Consider the following 10086-nt stretch of genomic DNA (forward strand, 5'->3'; position numbering starts at 1 on the left):
GACTATGGGATCAAACCCGGGATTTGTCTGGCTCCGAAACCCCTATGCCTTCCACAACAATACAGCGCGGAAGACGAAGGGGTGAGTAGCTGTCTCTCCGCTTACTTCGGTTCACTCCTGCCTGCTTCTCCCTTTCACTCTCTCTCAGATTGTGCTGCTGCTTCAGATAAGCCAGGACCTTGGCAAAACTGTAGAAATGGATCCGTTCACCAGATTACGAGACTATTCAGAGGCCAGCCAGTATATCACATCCTTGGGGGTTTTCTTTCTCATCTCACGCATTCAGCTGCGTGCATTGATGTTTTTTGGTAAACATATGCCTTCCTTTTGATTCTAGAACACGCTGATTCTGAGTAACAAAAAGACGCATACTAATGCAACCGAAGGAACGAAGGAACATCTAGTAATGGCTAAGTGCTCAGTTTGGAAAGACTGTTGCATCGTAGCTAATCCTTTCTGTAAAGGTAGTAGGATTATAAAACCAAAAGACAAGATGGACTATTTTCTGCTCAACCAAGCATATCTAAAGCACAGTAGAAGTTTGAAGACAATATTTTATTATTTTAATAAACTCTGCGTGGAACTATTACCTGGTTGCAAGAAAACAACATGCAAAATGATAATAGAAACGTAAGAAGGGTGTGGATGAAAGTAAAAATCTGTGAACACTTGGTTTTTATTATTGGACTCAGTCACAGAACTTGACTATTATCACAACTTTTAAGTTCCTTATGACAGTGATGCAATATCTTTTTAGTATTTGATACATTAAGATAGGCATATATATATATATATATATATATAGCCATTATATATATATATATATAGCCATTTCTAGAAAACTCAAACTTTTCCTGGAAACACCGTATGTGTTCTAGCCATCTATTGCCATGTGGCAACACATGAATATTGTAGAGGGTGAATGTTGGGTGTCTCTAGGGTGTAATGGAAGAGAAGCCTTCTATTTAATATTTTGATTTTCAGTTTTTTTTTAAAGATTTTATTTATTTATGAGAGACAGAGAGAGAGAGAGAGGCAGAGACACAGTCAGAGGGAGAAGCAGGCTCCATGCAGGGAGCCCGACTTGGGACTCGATCCTGGGTCTCCAGGATCACACCCTGGGCTGCAGGCAGCACTAAACCGCGGCGCCACCGGGGCTGCCCTTATTTTCAGTTTGAACGTGATTCATACAATCAGTGGACTTTACTTGTGATATTAGAAATAACAATTACCTATCTGCTCATCTCTCTGCCTCCTTCTCATTACAATGGAGACCATGATTTTATCTACTTTTTTTTTTTTGAAATATAAGTTATTTATTAATCAATCCACTTACAAAGCAGGTGGCTTAATGCAAGCTTATTGACATCTTCACATATGATCCATGGGAACATGTCTTCCACATACAGACAGTGACGTTACTGACTGATGCATTTGCAATCTGGGGCATATTAAGCATATTTAGACAAAATTAGGCTATCCTGTATATGAAAGTATCTTGATAAAAATATGGAACGCTTCACGAATTTGCGTGTCATCCTTGCGCAGGGGCCATGCTAATCTTCTCTGTATCGTTCCAATTTTAGCATATGTGCTGCCGAAGCGAGCACTTATCTACTTTTTTAACAAAGATTTTATTTATTTTTTAGAGAGGGAGAGAGCGAGCTAGGGAGTGCATACGAGCTGGGGGAGGAGCAGAGGGAGAGGGACAAGCAGACTGTGCTGAGTGTGGAACCCGATGTGGGGCTTGATCTCAGGACCCTGAGCTGAGATCAAGAGTCAGACACTTAATTGATGGAGCCTCCCAGGTGCCCCAGATATTATCTACTTTATAGATATATTTAGAAGATTATATGAGATAATCCATGTAAAGGATTTAGCATGGTACACAGTACTTAGTGTGTAATAAATGTCATCTGAGATCATCTTTATTTTCATTATCAGCATTATTGTCATCATTGAACTCCTCTGAACTTCATACTTGTAGCTCTGGTTTCCATATATTTGCACAGTGCTTGTTGGGGCGATACAATAATGTTCTCTTACGTGAGATTGACCGGGAGGAAGAAAGGGATGGTAGCAGTGGGGCTTGCATCATGTACATTACTCCAGTTGTAGATAATCAGAATCTATGAAGGGTTTAGGAGGCTGCATTTTCAGAAATTCTTCAGGAAATTTTTATAAGAACTAGAATTTGAGGAACCTAAATTGAAAATAACTTTATCTACCGTAAATTGAAAGGCTCTGCATTAGCAGCTGGAGACAAAAACTCATTTCACAACCCATCCCTTACTAATGCAGCACACCACCACAAAAAAATAAATATTTTTTAATTTTTTTATGAATAAAAGATAGGGCAGCCCGGGTGGCTCAGCAGTTTAGCGCCTGCCTTCAGCCCAGGGCCTGATCCTGGGATCCCCGGATCGAGTCCCACGTCGGGCTCCCTGCATGGAGCCTGCTCCTCCCTCTGCCTGTGTCTCTGCCTCTCTCTCTCTGTCTCTCAATAATAAATAAATAAAATCTAAAAAAAAAAAAAGAAGCTTTAAAAATCAGTAAATGAAAGCGAAACTGTCAGGGAAACATGTAATACATACTTTGAACACCAGGTGTCACTACTCCACAATTTAAACACAAACCTGAGCCATAACAGCAAAAGGGATTACAAGAACATTTTCTAAATTTCAAATATAAAGATCTAGGGAAAGTGAACTCTGAATTAAACAAATTTGGATTTTATCAAAAGTCTCGAGGACATCGAAATGGCTTACAAAGGGTAGTAGTTGGGTGCGTGTGAATAAACCTACCTTAGAAGAATGATGTCTCACTGTACTTGGGGAAATATAGGGAATGTTCTGTGCTTTAAAAAATCAAACTGGACTCTATTGTCTGAAAGTATGTAAGACGGCTCAGTGACTCAGAATATCGTCATTTTCCTGGCCTTATGTCAATTAAAAGTCCTTGTGGGGTCCACACGAACATTTTATCTGTGGACGTTGTACCATACTGGGAGATTTGGATTCAAGTTCTTTTTCCTACAGTTTCATGTGGATCACCATGACAAATCCTTAATATCTGTGAGCCTTGAGACAGGCATAAAAATATCCACATAACGGTTGTCATTAGGAGAATCCAGATAACAAATATGAAATATTGAAGTTTTAAATAAATGCAGAGTATTATTTGAATGCTTACAATGTCGGGCCCTTGTTTTGATACTGGTCTCTGGACCCCACCAAGACACCATTTTCATAAAAGTGACTCCATTTCTGCTAGGAGCCTAGTCATTTTCTCCAACAAGGTCTTTTATTCCATTTCAAGTAGAGTTGCCTGATAAAATACACGACACTCAGGTGAATTTGAGTTTCAGATAAACAATGAGTAATTTTTTTAGTGTAAGTATGCCCTAAATTTTACATGGCAATCCGGCACATCTAACTCCAAAGCAAACTGAGAAAGCTGTCCCGTTTTCATATGTCTACACTCATCTAATTGCTCACATCTTCTATTTTGCCTGGTACAGAAGAGGCCTGACTCAGACAGTAATGCTTTGAGAGAATTTATTGCCATCTAATAGCTTGTATCTTTGGAATTTTGTCACACTTCCTGTCTAGAAATGGCTTGCTTGGGCTTATACTCTAAAGATTGCTTGGAAGGAGATGGGGTCTCTGAAGTAATTAATCCTTGGAATTATTTTTGTCATATTCTGTTGAGTTTTGATTATTCATTAACATCTCTTTCTCGGGGATCCCTGGGTGGGTCAGCGGTTTAGCACCTGCCTTTGGCCCGGGGCGTGACCCTGGAGACCGGGGATCAAGGCCCACGTTGGGCTCCCTGCGTGGATCCTGCTTCTCCCTCTGCCTGTGTCTCTGCCTCTCTCTCTCTCTCTCTGTGTCTCTCATAAATAAATAAATAAAATCTTAAAAAAAATCTCTTTCTCTTTCCCACTGTGTGGTTGCAGGAGTAGAAGGAGGGAAAGGGTGAATCTACAAAATGAACCAATTGTAAAGCCAATCAAATGCTGGTGTTATGAACAATTTGGGTGCATTTCTGATACAGCCCTCTCTTCCCAGTTATATCTCATGCGGCAAAGAATGCTTTCAAAGTGTATGCACTCTGTAGACGGGATCCATACTCCAATAATAGAAGATCGTGAGAAGGAAAAGTGGGGAGTCAGATGTATGCTGAGGGTCAAGAGTCATCCTGGGGTGTCTGGGTGGCTCAGTTGGTTAAGCACCTGACTCTGGATTTTTGGCTCAGGTCATGATCTCAGGTCAAGCGCGGCGTGGGGCTCCGCACTGGACAGGGAGACTGCTTGGGATTTTTCCTCTCCCTCTGCCTGCCCCCCTCCTCTAAAAAAGAAAGAGAGAGAGAAAAGGAAAAAGTCATCCCGGGGAGCAGTTTACAGAGTTTGCAGTTTCAAAGCACTTGAGGGCAATCCACAGAATGGGATTTTAACTCTCATAAAATAAATTCATTATTACATTTTCACCGGTATGCCCTGGAGTAGAATGAGGAATCACACTAGGAATCCTGACGTGAACAGCTAGGTCTACCTGGAAGCCCTTGGAAGGGCTTTGCAGAAAAAATGTCACTTTTTGGGCTCAGCTAGTGTTAGCATGCACTTGCCTGTGGACGTTAGGTGGCGATATAGGACAACGCGACGACTTGAGGATTTGCGGTGGGTGTGCTGCATTAGTAGGGGATGAGTTGTGAAATGGGTTTTTGTTTCCTGCTGTTAATGCAGAGCCTTTCAATTTATGGTAGAATGTTCTTTCGGCTGTGATCTTATGAAACTTCAACAGGGACAGGAACCATGTCAGATCCACTTCTGGGCATTGCCTTTCTCCCCCTTCCCTTCCAGGACTGATTACCTCACACTCCTGCAAAGCACTTAATTAGTCTCATCAGGCATTCAAACTTGATACCTATGTTCCAATATAGATACAGAGATGATGAAGCTGCTTAATTGGTATTTGGGGCCATTAGAGGGAGCCAGGAGAGCAGCCCTGCGCTGAGGTGCTGTGAGCCACAAGCGAGGGTAGGACTGTATTCCTGGGCTGTGTGTTCCTGTCACTAAGAACACTTGCCAGTCTGCTGATGGATTGCGGTGGGAATATCCCTTGGACACCCTGAAGACCCAGTGCCCTGTCATTTGAGCACAGCAGCCACTTTACCAGCCCACAGGAGTATCAGTGATTGTATTACTCTAAGCTTCCTCTTACATGGTTTGATGATGTTTGGTGGCATCAGTGATGCATGTTAATTGCTTAAAGAAGCTTTTGTCTTTTAAAAATCAATAAAATCTTGGATTAGGTATATTTCTTCTCTATTTTAATTTTTATTGATATTTCTGAGTTCCCAGGGAAATGACATGCATAGCAAATGATCACTGAAACATTTTTCTCTATTGCTTTGGGAGATCTCTGCACTCCCTCTTGTGTTTATGCCCTTTCTCTTGCCTGAATAAAACAGAATAATTTAGTTAGAATTTAGGGGAGAAATTTATCAAGCCTACATTTTCAACAAAAATCTGGGATTCAACCTAATTTTTATGCCCCAACTTTTATTGCTCCACCTGCTTTGCATGTTCAGCTTTATCTTTAGCCATCTTCTGGCATCACCTACATTTAGCTAAGCAGGCTGTTGATTCCCACCTGAATTTTCCTCATCAACAGCTGGTATTGCCCCTCTTCTCTCTCTCTCTTTATATGTATGATTAGTCTTTCAGTATTCAAATCCAATGCCTCTCCTTCATGAAGCTCTGGATAACACACTAATCTTCCGTTTTCCTGGACTCGTATATAATATTATTCAGGTTCGCTCATAATTACCACCTAGTCTCAGTTGCTTTCTAATTTGTTTGCACACACACACACACACACACACACACACAACTAACTAGACTCTGAGCTTTTTGAGAGCGAGGACTGTGGCTCCGTGACATCTACCAGTAGGGTGCATGTTGTATATACATATTCAGTAGATCTTCTGCCTGGGTCTATGATCCCAGAGCCGAAAACACAGTAAGTATTCGATAAATGCTTGTTGAAGCAGCTGAAACGTGGGTGTAAGCTACTGTGTTGAAGTACTAGATCTCTAGTAGATCTAATATCAGATTGCGACACCTAGTGTAAATCTTGGTAGACGTCAGGAGAGACCTTCCAAGAGATAGCTTAGGCCTTATGTCTTCCATGACAAATTCCCAAGGCCAGTGCAATCCTCTTTTCTCCTCCTTGTCCTGATTTCTCCTCCTGAGTCTCAGTTACTAAATTGTATCTACCATTACCGTATCTACATTGGGCGAGTGCCTAAGGTACATTTCTGTAGACTGGAGTAAATAATGGTATCTACCTATTATGGTTGTGATGATTAAAATATTTAATATATAAAAAGTACTTAGAACCTTTTCTGGCATATAATAGGTGATGGATTCTCATTAAAGTTATTGTTGTTGTTGATTCAAGTATAAGATTGTTCATTTTTCTCTGTGCGTAGAGCCTGCCCTATCAACTAGATTATAAACTCTTCAGGGGCAGGAATCATCTTTTGATATTTTAGGATTTATAATGTTTCTTCTTCATTCCAAGTGTTGGTCATTTGTGTCTTTTTTTCCTGATCAATCTGACTAGAGATTTATCGATTTCGTTGATTTTTCTCTTAGTAGTAGGTTTTGTGTTTTTCATGCCATTGATTTTTGCTCTTTATTATTTTCTTCTCCCTGCTTGCTTTTGGTTTAATTTTCCATTCTTTTTCTAATTTCTTAAGGTAGAAGCTTAGTAATTGAGTTGAGACCTTTCTTTTTTTCTAATAGAAGCATTTGCTGTAATTTTCCCTCTAATCTCTGCTTTAGCTTATGTTCCAGAAATTTTGACAATTTGTGTTTTTATTTTTATTCAATTCAAAATATTTTATATTTTTCCTTGTTATTTCTTTTTTATTGATGAGTTATTTAGAAATGTGTTGTTTAATTTTCAAGTATTTGGGAGTTTCCCAAATATCCCTTGTCGATTTTTATTTTAACCCTTTTGCAGACATGAAATAAATATACTTTATAAGATTTCATTTCTCCTAAATTTATTGAGAAATTTTATGGACTCGAATATGATCTCATTTGGTAAATATTCAATACGTGCTTGGAGAATTTGTGTATTCTGCTGTTGTGTATAGTATTTTTAAATGTTTTTTTTAGGTGAGGGTAATTGATAACCTTGTTCAAATTGTCTATGTCCATCCTTTAGACTTTCTGACTACATATTCTATTAATTACTGAAAGAGAGGTGTCAATCTTCAAATATAACTAAGATTTGTCTGTATCTCCTTTCAGTTCTGTCAGTTTTGCGTTTTGCATTTGAAAGTTCTGTTAGTAGCTACATACACATGTAGGATTGTTTTGTCTTGTTGATGAATTAACACTTTTCTTATTATGAAACATTCTTCTTTAGTCATACAATATGATTTCATGATATTTCTTGTCCTGAAGTATACTTTTTAAAAAATTAATATTGGCACTCAAATTTTCTTTTGATTAGGGCATGTATTTTTCTGTCCTTTTAAAATACCTGTGCCTTTATATTTAAAGAGTATTTTTTGTCTTTTTGGGGGGGTTCAATACAACAACCTTTGACTTTTAATTGAAATGTTTAGACTATGTATATTTAATGTCATTATACAGATGATTGGATTTAAATCTACCCATCTCATTTTGTTTTCTTTTTTTAAATTTTTTTAATCTTTTATTTATTTATGATAGTCACAGAGAGAGAGAGAGAGATTGAGGCAGAGACGCAGGCAGAGGGAGAAGCAGGCTCCATGCACCGGGAGCCCGACGTGGGATTCGATCCCGGGTCTCCAGGATCACGACCTGGGCCAAAGGCGGGCGCCAAAGCACTGCGCCACCCAGGGATCCCTCATTGTTTTCTATTTGCCTCATGTGTTTGTGTTTTTTTTCCTGTTCTTCTTTCTTTTATGGAGATTGATTGAATATTTTTTTAATAATTCTATTTTATTTCCATTGTTGCATTTCACCTTCTTGTTTTGCTTTTTATTATTTTCTCTTGGGTTGATAATATGTAACTTAATTTATCATAGTCTAACTTCAAATAATATTGTCACTTTTTAAAAAAATATTTGTCTATTTATTTGGGAGAGAGAGGTGTGTGTACAAGTGGAAGGGAGGGACAAAGGGAGAGGGAGAGAATCTCAAGCAGTCTCTCTGTTGGGCACAGAGCCTGACATGAGGCTTGATCTCAGGACCCTGAGATTATGATCTGAGCCAAAACCTGAGCCACCAAGGTGCCCCAATATGGTACCTTTTCATATATGGTATTAGAACTTTACAGCAGTGTACTTCCATCTCTTTACCCTTTGTGGTGTTATTGTCATATATTTAACTTCTGCATGCACTATAAACTGCAAACCACATTATTACCATTTTTGCTTTAAACAATCAATTATATTTTGAAGATAGTTTAAAAAATGAGAAAATTGTCTTTTGTATTCCTCCACATAGGTATTGTTTCTGCCTTTCTTCCATCCTCTGTGAAAGTTTAGCTTTCACTGTGGTGTTATTTTTGTTCTGCATAAGAAAATTTCTTTAACATTGTTGGAGTGTAGTTCTATTGATAATGAATCATCTTAATTTTATTCATCTGGAAATGCATATTTATTCACCATTCTTGAAAGATATTTTCCCTTTGTAAAGAACAGTAGGTAGACATTCTCATTTTTTTTCTTTCAGTACATTTGCTTGCATAGGTTCTGATGAAGAGTCTGTGGTAATTCTTCTCTTTATTGCTCTCTATATAATATGTCACAATGTATCTTACTTTTCTGAATGATTTTAGGATTTTTCTTTTCATTCTTAGTTTTCAGCAATTTGATTATGTTGTACCTTGACACGCAGTATCCTTCTGAGAATTCTACTTGATGTTTCCTATATTTCTTTCCCCATCCTGGATTATGGGAAAACAAACTATTCCTAGCCTCATGAGAGCCACGGGGTTTTTCTGACTACTTTTTGTGGTCTCCCCACCCCCCGGCCTTGGGACATTACTTGTGCGCATGCACAGATAAGTATCCAAAGTGTCAAACGGACCTACCGTAGATCTCTGGAGTTCTTTCTTTATGCAGCTTTTTCCTCTGTGGTACTATATTCCATGAGTTCTACCTTTCTTAGCTTATCTGAAATTTTTTTTTGTATATTTTTTTATTGCAGTTCGATTTGCCAACATATAGTATAACACCCGGTGCTCATCCCGACAAGTGCCCCCCCTCAGTGCACCCAATCCCCCCACTCACCTCCCCTTCCACTACCCCTTGTTCATTTCCCAGAGTTAGGAGTCTCTCATGTTCTGTCTCCCTCTCTGATATTTCCCACTCATTTTCTCTCCTTTCTCCTTTAATCCCTTTCACTATTTTTTATATTCCCCAAATGAATGAGACCATATAATGTTTGTCCTTCTCTGATTGACTTACTTCACTCAGCATAATACCCTCCTGCACTATTGGTGGGAATGTGGACTGGTGCAGCCACTCTGGAAAACTGTGGAGGGTCCTCAAAGAGTTAAAAATAGAGCTACCCTAGAACCCAGCAATTGCACTACTGGGTATTTACCCCAAAGGCACAGATGCAGTGAAAGACCGAGACACCTGCACCCCAATGTTCACAGCAGCAATGTCCACAATAGCTAAACTGTGGAAGGAGCCTCTGTGTCCATCGTCAGATGGATAAAGAAGATGTGGTCTATATATACTATGGAATATTACTCAGCCATTAGACACGATGAATACCCACCATTTGCTTCAACGTGGATAGAACTGGAGGGTATGGTGCTGAGTTTATCTGAATTCTGATCTCTGCTCCTTCAGCTCGGTGACTGCTTGTCTCTTGCCTTGAAACTGTCTCCAGGAAGTAAGCTGGTGAATGTTGAGATCACATTGTCATTTTTCTCTTCTCACAGAGAACATAATCTTATAATGCTTCTACTCTAATGTTGTTAAGTCATTGTTCCCTGTATTTTTAAATAATTTTCCAGTGGTTTATAACACAGAGGGTGGTAGTGGTGGTACTAAATCTGTCCTTTTTAC

General features: G+C 39.0%; 1 non-coding gene across 1 annotated transcript; it reads right to left on the reverse strand.

The window, feature by feature from the left end:
- Positions 1-1503: 1503 nt before the first annotated feature.
- On the reverse strand, positions 1504-1610 carry LOC119877297. The gene has a single exon (XR_005374353.1). It is a non-coding gene; the product is annotated as a U6 spliceosomal RNA (small nuclear RNA).
- Positions 1611-10086: the final 8476 nt, after the last annotated feature.

Source organism: Canis lupus, chromosome 19 (assembly GCF_011100685.1).
Source record: "Canis lupus familiaris isolate Mischka breed German Shepherd chromosome 19, alternate assembly UU_Cfam_GSD_1.0, whole genome shotgun sequence".
In the NCBI taxonomy this organism is placed as follows: Eukaryota; Metazoa; Chordata; class Mammalia; order Carnivora; family Canidae; genus Canis; species Canis lupus.